The sequence below is a fragment of the Scyliorhinus torazame genome, chromosome 23 (assembly GCF_047496885.1).
Source record: "Scyliorhinus torazame isolate Kashiwa2021f chromosome 23, sScyTor2.1, whole genome shotgun sequence".
Taxonomy (NCBI): domain Eukaryota; kingdom Metazoa; phylum Chordata; class Chondrichthyes; order Carcharhiniformes; family Scyliorhinidae; genus Scyliorhinus; species Scyliorhinus torazame.
In genome coordinates, this window is record NC_092729.1 from 27125633 (window position 1) to 27138827 (window position 13195).

Genomic DNA, 13195 nt, shown 5'->3' on the forward strand with positions numbered 1-13195 from the left:
TATAAAAGATTATTACATGGTAAGTTATATAGTATTGCAGATTCATACAGTAATGTCATAGATATGAAACAAAATCTGAGGAAAACCTCTGCACACTTGTCCATATTGTATTGTAATCATCATCAATCATAAAAAATGAAATTAAAAAAACAAATGAGTCAATAACAAAATCATTAGTTGATAAAAGAAAACATTTTTTTCCAAAAAGCTTCAAAATACCTTCATAATCGCGGGGGGGGGAACATTCTGAAGCTGACATTCTAATCTTCACTTGTAGAGGCTGGGTTTGATCAGTGATAGTCATCATGACTTTCCCAGAGAGAGGTCAAACCTCAGGAATTTGATTGCATTTCTCGAGAAGGTGATCGAGTGTATATGTGAGGGTAGAGAAGTTGTGGCTTATATGGATTCCAGCAAAGGCTCGACAAATTTCCCACTTGCACGACTGATACAGTAAGTAAAAGCATGTGGGTTGCAGTGTCCCTTGTCAAGTTAAATCCAAAACTGACTTCGTGGCAATTGTTAAAATGAGTTAAGAAGTCCGGTGTTCACTGGTGGACCACAGAGTTCAGTGCTTGGCCCACTGTTGCTGCAGGGATATATAGACGGTTGGTCAGATGGGCCAGTGGCAGGTGTAATTTAGCTCTGAAAAATGAGAGGTGACGCACCTTGGAAGGAGTAAAAGAGAAGGGAGTATGCAATGCATCATAGGACACGAGAAGCTCAGAGGAACAGATGGATCTTGTGATTATTGTCCAGAGGCGGCAGGACAGTTCAAGAGATTAGTAAAAAGGCACACTGGACACGAGACTTTAATAACCGTGCCCCATATATAAGAGCAGGGAGCTAATGTTGGAACTGCACAAGTCTCCCGTTAGGTCAAAGCAGCAGTACTGTGTGCTGTTCTGGTCGCCTCTCCATCGACGGTGCAGTGCAGCTTCATCAGGATTTTGCCTAGGGTGGAGAATTTCAGCTATGAAGAGAGGGTAGATTGGATCGTGTTCTTTAATTCAAAACACAGACGGCTGAGGAGCAAGCTGAGGTGCACAGACACGATAGATAGGGACACGCAGTTCTCCTTAGTTCCAGGGTTAATATCGAGGAGCATTATTGTAAAGTGGGCGGCAATTGGCTCAGACTGGATCAGAGGACAACACCCCATGGGTGTTAGGAGTCGGGAATGCACTGACTGGGAGGGAAGGAGAGGCGGGAAACGTAACAACATTATAAAAAGTAAGTGGATGAAAGTAACTGGATGAGTACTGTCATAACGTTTACGACTGTGTGCCAAGTGCTGCGAAGTGGATTTCGACATCTGCAACAAGAGAAGCCATCATGGTCTCCTAATCTAGCCATCAAACCACTAGAATCTATCATGTGCTATCGTGTGAATGGCCAGCTGTCACTATTGATATATATCGAGATCGCTTTGTCAAAATCCTGGATCTCTCTCTCTAACAGCACATTGGGTGTACCTACACCATATGGACGGCAGCTGATGAAGAACACAGCTCACTACCGTAATCCCAAGGGCAATTCAGGATAAGCCATGAATGCTGGCCTTTTCACCACCACCCTCTTCTTATTAATGAAGATGACAGAATGGCCAGGACTCGCAAAAAGCTACACCTGTATTCAGAATAATTTACAATCCCTTAGGTTTCTACATCTCCGTCGCTGAAACGCTTTCTAAGCTGCAACGATTGGTCATTTCAGCAGCAAGATTGTGGCTGTATTGCAATGAGCTTCTCACTTCAGACGAAGTAGAAATGCCGGATGTTAAACTAAATGTGCCTCTCCGAATTACCGATAGCAGTATTGGCCGTTTTGGTGGCAAGGTTTTTCACGTAAAGATTACATTTCATGTATCTCTGTTCACCATGTCACGCATTTAACAACACCGCACCACATATAGGAGGTGGCCGTTTGGAAAGACTAGCAGAACAGATGTACCTGCCGTGGCCTGATGTGAAACATCATGGCTTCCCCAGAACTTCTGATCACAGTTACCAATTATTCTCAATGAAAAACATGGACTCATTTGAAATTTCACCTGTAGTTCAATTTCAATTTAATTTCCGTGTCTGGAGAAGCTGAATAACTCCTCTCACAACCGAGCACATGTTTCCCAGCCGAAATGATAGGCTTGGAGACACCGCTCTGGTAGTCAACGGCACCACACATAGCAGAACAACCCCTGACTGCAAACATCCGCTCACAAAGTTGTGGGTTAATAATGCTGCCGATGGATTAATCACGGAAAAGGTACTATTAATTCACCAACCAATTACCTAGAACTTGGAAATTGAACAACTTTTTAAAATAAGTATTGCTCTGTATGGACTTCGTGAACCGTGAGTCCTGATCCACTGAGGAGAACGGGGACACTGCAAATACACCCCATGGGCATTGATGCCGCCTGCATGTCCGATACTGGATGAGTGAGTGATGGGATGAGATGGGGAGAGCTCCAATTTAATACAAACCGAAATCAGGTTCAGTCTCTCAGTCACAATAAACATTCCCGCGTGTATTGACAGCAACAAAGGAACGCGGGATTGTGTCCAGTCTTTTTAATTAAATTGTTTTGGTTTTGGGCAGCCTTGGGAATGACCATATGGAGTTTTCATTCCACGGCAAGAGATGTGGTGAATGTATGGAGTTGTTCTATATTGCTGTGGTAATGTTGTTAACGGTCCTGAGTTCAAATACATTCAGGCCATATGTCTGCTAACGCTGTGATTAAAGAGCCATAAATATGATTTTTGGCATTGACATTAACTAGTTATTTGTTTCCGTGTACAGGGCTATTGAAATAAGGTTTATGGAATGGAGATTTACCGGGTATAGTTAATTAATGAAGGATGGTGTGTAATCGGCGGTAATGGACATGCGATATCCCACTGGGTCAAATATGATATATTGATGAGAAGAGCCAGGTCTGTCTGATTTTTGTGGCAGTTTTGTCATCGGACTTAAGCCTGTGAAAGCAGAATGATTTCCACATTGTTCCTAAACGGGTCTCTGTCAAAAGGCCTGCACCGGAACAGGAAGTAAACCTGATTGCTGACTATATTTATGAGTGGACAGTGAACTGTATAGGGATGCTTAGTTGAAATATACATGGTGGCAACAGTGCATCGCGAGTTAAATTTTTTTCTTCCATTTCAGAACGGTTTTCCTGATGATTGTTAAAGTGTTAATGTACTTAATTCTGTTTTTAAGCTCACGTTACTTTTAACATAACACATGAACGTGCGGGGCATGATTGCAAAATTGCAGGTGACAAGAAATAGAACAGAGAGTACCGAAAGTGGCAGGAATCTAACTTAATGCAGAGCAAAGACGGGGACAAATATGAGATGGGAGGTGGTCAATGTCGGACTGAGAGTCTTGCACCTAAATGTGCGCAGTATACCAAACAAAGTAAATTAGCTTCTTGCGCGCAATGACATTGGTTGATACGATGTTGTGGGCATCACAGAGACGTAGGTACACGGGAATCAGACTGGTATCTAAATATCCAAGAATATGTGCCTGTCAAAACGACAGGCAGATGGGCAGATAACGCGAGTTTGCATCGTTTGTTCGAAATGAAATTAAATCGATAGCCAGGAGAGATATAGGGTAAGAAGGCGTAAAATGTGTTTGGGTGGCGTTGAGGAGTCGCAAATGAAAAAAAGTCCCTGATTTGAGTTATGTCCAGGCAGTAGTCAGGATCTGGGGCAGTAGCCAAGCCAGGAGATAGAAACATCTGCTAAAAGAACAATATTACAATAATTGTAAGGACTTCAAGATGCACGTGGAATGGGAAAATCAGGTTGCTACTGGATCCCAAGAAATGGAATTCGTGGACTGTCTAAGAGATTATTTTTATGAGCAACTTGGGACAGAATGCACTAGGGAGGAGACAATTCTGGGTTTGGTGATGTATAATGAGGCAGACGTAATGAAGGAATCTTAAGGTGAAGATACTATTTGGGGACAGAAAGCACAGTAGGATCGAATGCCTTTTTACTTTTTGATAATCTTTATTGTCACAAGTAGGCATACATTAGCACTGCAATGAAGTTACTGTGAAAAGCCCCTAGTCGCCACACCCCGGCGCCTGTTCGGGTACACAGAGGGAGAATTCAGAATGTCCAATTCACTAACACCGCATCTTTCGGGACTTGTGGGAGGAAGCCGGAGCACCCGGAGGAAACCCACGCAGATACGGGCAGAACATGCAGACTCCGCACAGACAGTGACCCTGCGGGGAATCGAACCTGGGACCCTGGCGCTGTGAAGCAACTGTGCTAACTACTGTGCAACTTGCCGCCCACTACCACCGTTTTAAACGGAGAACAAAGAATCAGATGGAACGGTATTTGAAATTGCATCAAGGAAACTACTACGTGAGGGAGGAGCTGGCCAGAGTTGGTTGCAAGTGGAGCCGTGCAGGGAAGACAGTGCAGCAGCAAAGGCAGGGCTTCTTGGCGGTTATTCGGGAGGTACAACTGAAAATTATCCCAAGGAAGATGAATCATCTAAGGGGAGGACGAAGCATCCAGGGCTGGCGGGGAAAGTCAACGAAAGATTTAAAGCAAAATACAAAGCATACAACGTGGCGAGTATTAGTGTTAAGCCAAAGGATTGGGAAGCCTTTCAACGCGAATAAAGGATTATTAAAAATGCAATGAGGGTGGAGAGGATAATGTATGAGGGTAAGATGGCCAGTAATACAAATGAAGGTTGCAATAGGTATTTGGAAATATATAAAGGGTAAGAGAGCGAGGCAATAACAGGCATTAGACCACCGAAAACTGAGGATGGAGAAGTCGTAATCGGAAACAAAGAAATGGCAGGAGAACGAATAGTCACTTTACATCAGTCTTCTCGGTGGAAGACATCGGTGGGGTACCAGAACATACCGAGAATCAGGGGGCACAGTTTTATTTTTTTAAATTAGAGTACCCAATTCATTTTTTCCAATGTAGGGGCTTTTTAGTGTGGCCAATCCATCTACCCAGCGCATTTTTGGCATGTCCCACGCAAACACGGGATAATGTGCAAATTCCACACGGAAAGTGACCGAGAGCTCGGATCGAACCTGGGACCTCGGCCCCGTCAGGCAGCAATGCTAACCACTGAGCCACCGTGCTGCTCCAGGGGTCACAGTTAACGTTAGTGCCCAACACTAAAGAGAACGTTCTGGGGAAGCAGAAACGTCCGAGGGTGGATGAATCAACTGACCGGATGGACTATACCCCAAGGGTTCTAAAGGAGATAGTTCAGGTGATTGTGGGGGCTTTGGTGATGATCTCTCAGAAATCACTGGTGGCACGGAGGGTCCCAGAGGACTGCAAAATGCGTAAATTAACACCACTGTTTAGGAAGGGTGGGAGGCAGAAGACAGGAAATTATAGGTCGGTTAGCCTGACTTCGGTCATTAGTAAGATTTTAAAGTTCGTAATTAAAGATAAGATTGTGGGGTACTTGGAGAAGGCATGATCAAAGAGGCCTCTTCACGAGGAGGACATGTCTGAGTAGGTAACAAGGAAGTTAGACAACGGAGAACCAGTGGATGTGCTTGATTTAGATTTCCAGAAGGTATTTGACAAGGTCTCGCACAGGAGACTGTTAAATAAGTTAAGAGCCCATGCTGTTCAGGGTAAGATCCTGGCATTGATGGAGGATTGGCTGACTGGCAGAAGGCGGAGGGGTGGGGGAAAAGAGGTTATTTTTTGGTTGGCAGCCGGTGACTAGTGCTGTGCCTCAGGGGTGGATTTAGGGGCCACATGTTTTTATTGTATACATTAATTATCTGGAATAAAGAACTGAGGGCTCTATTGCTAAGTTTGCAGATGATACAAAGATATCCAAAGGGACAGGGAGCATTGACGAAGCACGGGGCTGCAATGTGGAAAAGTGTGAGGTTACACACTTTGATAGGATGACTGGAGGCATAGACTATATTCAAAATGCGAAAAGTCTCAGGAAACCAGAAAGAAACAGGGACTTATAAGTCCGAATGCCAGTTCATTTGGCAGTTAGGAAGGCAAATGCAATGTTAGCCTCATGTCGAGAAGGCGAGAATACACAAACAGGGATGTATTTCTAAGGCTGTATAAGGCTCTGATCAGACCCCATTTGGACAGTTTTCGACCCCGTATAAAAATAAGGATGTGCTGGCCTTGGGAACGGACCAGAGGGGTTCACAAGAATGGTCCCTGCAATGAAGAGCTGTCGTATGCGGAGCGGTTGAGTACTCTAGGCCTTTGTTCGTGGGAGTTTAGGTATGGGAGGATCTTATTGCAACTTACAGGAAACTGAGAGTTCTAGATAGTGTGGACGTGGAGAGGGTGTTTCCACTCGTCGGAAAAATCTAGAACACTAGGGCACAGACTCTTACCGAAGGGATGATCCATTAAAACTGAGATGTGATGGATTTATTCAACCACAAGATGGAAAACCGGTGGAACTATTTGGCTCACATTACCGTGGAGGCCAAATCACTGAGTGTCTTTAAGATATAAATATATAGGTTCTTGTTCAATAAGGGGGTCAGGGGTTATGGGGAGAAGGCAGGAGAATACCGATGAGAAAAATATCATGATTGAATGACGGAGCAGACTCGATGAGTCGAATGGCCGGTTTCTAATCCTCTGCCTTTTGGTCTTATAGACATAAATATTGGCAGAGTTGTGGTTAGTGAGAAGGATATCTATAATCTCAAAAATGATATAGATGGGTTGGTGGAGGAGCGATCAAGTCTCAGATATAATTTAACATTGGGAAGTGTGAGGTCAGCATTTATTGAGAACAAGCAGTTATGGGGAGTACACAAGAAATGGGAATAGACTGAGAGGGTAATGAAGTGAGAGAGCTTGGTGTACATGTAGACAGATCCCGAAAGGTATCAGTTCAATTCGGCAAGGTCGGAAAGAAAGTACATGGAATGTGCTGCTTCATTGGCAAAGGAATAGAATATAAAGTAAGGGTCCAATGTTGGAATTGTATCAAACACTGGTGAGGCCACAACTGGAGTAATGGTCACCACATCACAGGAAGGCCATAATTGCACTGGACAGAGTGCAGAAGAGGTTTGTAAAAATGTTGCCAGGGCTCAACACATGCAATTGCAATGATAGATTGGATAGTTTGAGGTTATTTCCTTTGGTACAAAGAAGGCTGAGGGGGGAATTAATTGTGCTGTGCAAAGTTCTGAATGGATGTGAAAGAATGGACAGAATAAAGTGGTTTCTCTTGGTCGAGAAGTCTGAAGCCAGGGGACATAGTTACAACTTAAGTGGGAGAAGGTGTAGAGGGGACATGAGGGCGAACATTTTCACCCAGACGTTAGTGGGAGCCTTGAAATCGCTGCCCGAGTTGATGGTGGAGTCCATGACCCCAAACCCTTCTTTAAAATCCTTCATCTGCACCTGATATGTTTGTGAGCGACAGGGTTATGAACCGGGTGCAAGAAGGTGGGATTATAAAGGCACCCCGGTCTCCCCGACTGGCATGGACAAAATGGGCTGAATGTCCTCTTCCAGAGATGTAACAGTTCCAAGTTTCGATAGGACAACTCCTGGTCATATTATACACACCAGTTGCAGACTTATCCATTGCTCATTCTTTTACAAATGGAACATTTTTGAAAATTACAGTCTGGTCGATTATCATAGAACATAGAACATACAGTGCAGAAGGAGGCCATTCGGCCCATCGAGTCTGCACTGACCCATTTTATCCCTCACTACCATCCAATCTCCATAACCCAATAACCCCTCCTAACCTTTTTTGGACACTATGGGCAAAGTAGCACGGCCAATCCACCTAACCTGCACATCTTTGGACATTCCATTGGAATCGAACATGGGGCCCTGCCGCTGTGCAGCCACAGTGCTGTCCACTTGTGCTACTGTGCTGCCAATCCCAAAAGAGATTGAAGTGAAGAAATGTCCCTCACAGAATCAGAATGCCTGACTATGATGAAGACCAATCTCCAACCAAACACAAATGTTTAAAGTTGTTACTTCTTCTACATTTAACTCCACAACCGAAACAACACATGATCATTGTGTAACTTACAAATGTTAACACTTTCGAACATGATATTATCTTATCAATTTTTCATCCTTTGTTGTGCAAGATTCAGCGCTGTTGCTTTAACTGTGACTTTAACTGTCACTTCCTCCTAGTAGATATAACCTCTCTCATTTAACATTTCCTGGTTTGAATTTTTGTGAAGTGGCACTTACCCGCCGTCCTTCCAACTCACATGTCCTCAGGTCCCTCAGAGTGAACATGGAGGGTGGTGTCCTCTTTCTATTCTTTGGTGAGTAGTGCAGCAATCTTTTATTGATCCGAGTGTGTTTTTGGCTTCTGCTTGGTGTGTGTACTAGCAGAGGCATAGTGGATCTGAGCCCCGAGGCGCAGGAACGCTGGTAGCGGAGAGTGTTAAATCAATACCAGTGGTGGAGATTGCATTAGTTTGTACTATCGGACCAGGAACTTAACTGTGTTGAATTCTGTGTGAGCAGCAATGAAAAAGTTAAGCTGGCTTTAGATTGGGGGAACGTCGAGCGATGCTGATGACAGCAGCAAGCCAAGAGAGTGTCTGCTACTTCGACTGACCTCCTGGCCCTGTTATACTGCATTGATCAGTGGATGTACCCTGAGGATATTATCAGTTGATTTACATAGTGTTTAATTAGCCTGTTACACCGCCAAATAACTGCTGAGCTCAAACACCAAGTGGGTCCTTTTCACCAATGTGTGAGGCAGAGCATCACTTGCCCAAGAATCGTGTTGAAGGGGTGTTGATTTATGATTCAAACATTAACGCTTCTATTTGTGACAGATTGTGTCTACTTGTCGAATTAATATGGCAGCACGGTAGCACAGTGGTTAGCACAGTTGCTTCACAGCTCCAGGATCCCAGGTTCGATTCCCGGCCTGTGTCACTGTCTGTTCGGAGTCTGCACGTTTTCCCCGTTTCGACGTGGGTTTCCTCCGGGTGCTCCGGTTTCCTCACACGGTCCAAAGATGCGCAGGTTAGGTGGATTGGCCATGCTAAATTGCCCTCAATGTCCAAAAAGGTTAGCTGGCGTTGATGGGCTACTGGGATAAGGTGAACGTATGGGCTTAAGTAGGGTGCTCTTTCCATGAGCCGCTGCTGCAGACTCGATGGGCAGAATGGTCGCCTTCTGCACTGTAAATTCTGTGAAATTCTCTGAAAATAAGCTGGTCTGCATCATGGCTTCTCAGAGGCCTTGAGTTGAATTAAAGCCTCTTCCATCAGTAGTTGGACAAACTGAAATTTTAGCAGAGATGGAATACTTGTGTGCTGTTTGGAGAATATAGTTATTTTCTTTTGTCTTGCCTTGTTCAAGGACAGAGTCGCTCAAGGGGGTATAATCCATTTATTCACAATTACACTGATATTTCACAGTAAAGGCGTAGATATTCTATCATCTGACAAATGTGTCTGAACCATTTATAGAATGATAAAGGAAATAGTCAGGGTCAAAGCTGTTGAAACCTTCAAGAACCATCAATAGATTATTTAGAAATAAACGTTGCCATTATTAGGATTAAAATGGCAGCAGGGCAAGTCTGGTGTACCGAGATCTTAACTTATATGAAGGTAGAATGGAGTCATTCGTCTATGATTTCATCAGAATTTTGCAGAAGCAAAAGTTAGATTCACGCTGAGTTGTCTTCTCAAAATTTGAATATTTTGAACTTCCCTGTCCCGATTGCTGGAGCTGAGCATATAACTGAGATGTAATCTCTAATGTGAACAAACACTGAAGCCTTGCAATCGGTGTTTCAGCTGACTGTTGTGCTCAGCATTTATCTCTCAGTCTCTTCACACCCTGCACTTACTTTTATCCTCCAATGTCCTTGTGCTACTTGTGGAATTGTTCCTCCCTCTTTGTCTGTTAGGGCCCATTCGTGGAATGTTAAGACCTTCATGCTATTGAATGACTAGATTTCATACTTTCTTGAGCAAATAGCAAATAAACGCGGTCCTTATACTGTAACAGTTACGGTGTTCAAGGCATTAATCCTTTTGAGCTTAGGTTGGAATCAAGTAAGCCAGATTCTTATGTAATAATATAATTGAATTTTGATTCTCCAGCACTGCGTCTCCCAATTCCCCTATTTCTGTCAATTGAGTTTCTGGCGCTACCAATCAGCTCACAGCTTCGGCAGCTTTGAAGGAATCGTGGACCAAAAGCATTGACAGAGTCACTTAATTCTGCGCCATTCTGGAGAAGAAACATGCGGTGTAGTTGCCAGTGTTACCAAAGGTCGCAGTTTTTATCCCCCACAGGTCAACCAACCCACTCAGTGTCTGCGCAAACAGTTAAACATTGAGGAGGCGGGTGTTGCTTTTGTGAATACTAATCCTGCCAAGGTATTGATCAAGCTGGTGGGAATTTTTTTTATTCACAGTATTGTGACATTTTCTGCTGCATATATTTGGAGCTGTTCCTTTATCATTGAGTCAATTTCCTTTCTCACAGTTGCTCAGTTCCTCTTTCTTTGTCATGAATCTAATTTGAGTTGAAACCACAGTCTTCCTGTCTGTTGCTGAGTGCTTTTTCTCTTATTTATAACAATGGCAATTGTCAGCATGTTTGATGTGCTTTCTGGCTCTGTTACATCTCCTAATTTCAGGCGCTGTGTGATAATTTCCAGTGTATGTGTTGCGGTCTGCACAACTGAACTTTCCTCAATGATACTTCAGTCAGGGCTCAGCTGTATGAACTTGTCTTAAAACCTTCTCCTCATTCTCCATTCTACAAATGAGCAACAAACTGAGCAGTCTGTCTGCAGAGGGGGCGGAGTCAAATGTCCTTGATTAAAACAGCTATCAACACTCCTCAGAATATTTCTCCCCATCTACATCTTTCACAATATACATGATCACTTTTCACAGATACATCCATTCCATAATGGAACTCCGCCAGTTGTACTGTACAGTCTGTTTGGTAATCTGTGAAGAAATCTCCCATCTCTACAGTGTACATTTCTGCTCTCATCTATTTTTCGGTCGCGAAATCAATCAGTCGCATAATTATTTCTGAACAGTTGGAGCATGGGACCTCATTAACTAATATTTAATATTTGGGTTCATCTGTCAAAGTCCCAGTGTGGAGCTGCAGTTGATTGGAATACAGGAACATAGGAGCAGGAACAGGACATTCAACGCCTTGTTACTGCTCCTTCACTCAACAGGATCATAGCTGATCCTCCACAATAACAGCATGTTCGTTCACTATCTAGTTATCGGTTGATGTATTTCATACTCGAAAGTTAACGACATATATCTTCAACATGCCAAGGATTTAGCCCAGAATTATCTATCACAGAATTTACAGTGCAGAAGGAGGCCATTCGGCCTATCGAGTCTGCACCGGCTCTTGAAAAGAGCACCCTACCCAAGGTCAACACCTCCACGCTATCCCCATAACCCAGTAACCCCACCCAACACTAAGGGCACTTTATGGGCACTAAGGGTTATTTATCATGGCCAATCCACCTAACCTGCACATCTTTGGACTGTGGGAGGAATCCGGTGCACCTGAAGGAAACCCACGCACACACGGGGAGGATGTGCAGACTCCGCACAGATAGTGACCCAAGCCTGAATTGAACCTGGGACCCTGGAGCTGTGAAGCAATTGTGCTATCCACAATGCTACCGTGCTGTCTATCGGAGCGAACGCTAAAGAGTCAGCAGATTTTGAGTGACGAATGTCCTCCTGATCTATATCTAAAATGGTCTCCTTGTAATTTAGAGACAGTCTCCCCAGGCTGCCAGGAAACATGCATTCTCCATCCACCAGTCGAGTCTTAGAGAATAATGCTTGGTTCAGTCGCATCATCTGTCATTCGCAACTGTACACTAGAGAACATAAACACATTTTTATCAATGTCTCCTGAGGGGACAGCTACGCAATCCCTGGGATGGATACAGTGAAGCGAGTCCACTATTTCTGTGGCACATATATTTGTTCTTATGCCAGAAGGCCACAATTATAGGGAAAGCTGCGGATATTGTTTCACCATGGCTCTCTCTAAATGCAAGAAAACATTTATATTCCTGTCCGAAAACACTCTTGCAATTAATGACACGGTACATTTTGACATCCTAGTTGTTTGATGAATTTCCATGCCAGCTTTTCGTGAGATATGGACAATGACATCGAAGTTCCTGAGAATGAAATAACTGAGCATTTGGAAAGTGGGGAACGGATCGGTCCAAATCGGCATGGATTTACTGAAGGGAAATCATGCTTGACCAATCTTCTGGAATTATTCAGTATGTGACCAATTATCATTCAGAGTGGACAATGGTGAGCCAGTTGTTGCTGTGTATCTGGACTTTCAAATGGCTTTTGACAAGATCCCACAAAAGACATTACTGGACAATATTGTAGCTCATGGTATTGTGGGTAAAAGATTGAAGTGGATAAAGAACTGGTTGGCAGACAGGAAGCAGAGAGTGGGAATAAAATGGTCATTTCAGACTGGCAGGCAGCGGCAATTGATGTACCGCAGGGTTTAGTGCTGGGGTCCCAGTTATTCACAATATTCATCAGTGATTTGGACGAAGCAATTGCAAGCAGTATCTCAAAATTTACAAACGACACAAAGTTGGGTGGCAGTGTGTGCTGTGAGGAGGATGCAAAGAGGCGGCAGGGTGATTTGTACGGGCTGGTGGAATGGGCACACACCTGCCAATTGCAACACGATGTGGATAAATGTGAGGTATGCACTTTGGTGGCAAAGCAGGAAGGATGATTAATATGTGAACAGTGGCAGTTTAGGAAAAGGGGAAGTGCAACGAGATCTGGGTGTCATGGTTGACCACAGCAGACGGTGACGAAAACGAATGGCATGCTGGGCTTCATAGCGAGAACATTTGAGTATAAGAGTAGGGATGTCTTGCTGCAGTTATACAGGGCCTTCTTGCTGCAGTTATACAGGGCCTTGAAGAGGCCACATCTTGAGTACTGCGTGAAGATTTGGTCTCCTAGTTTGAGGAAGGACATTCTTCCTTTTGAGGGTGTCAAGAGAAGATTCAGCAGATTAATTCCAAGGATGGCAGGGCTGGTGTATGAAGAAAGACTGGATAAACTAGGCTTGTATTCAGTTGGAGTTTCGAAGAAAGCGAGGCGATCTCATAGAAACAT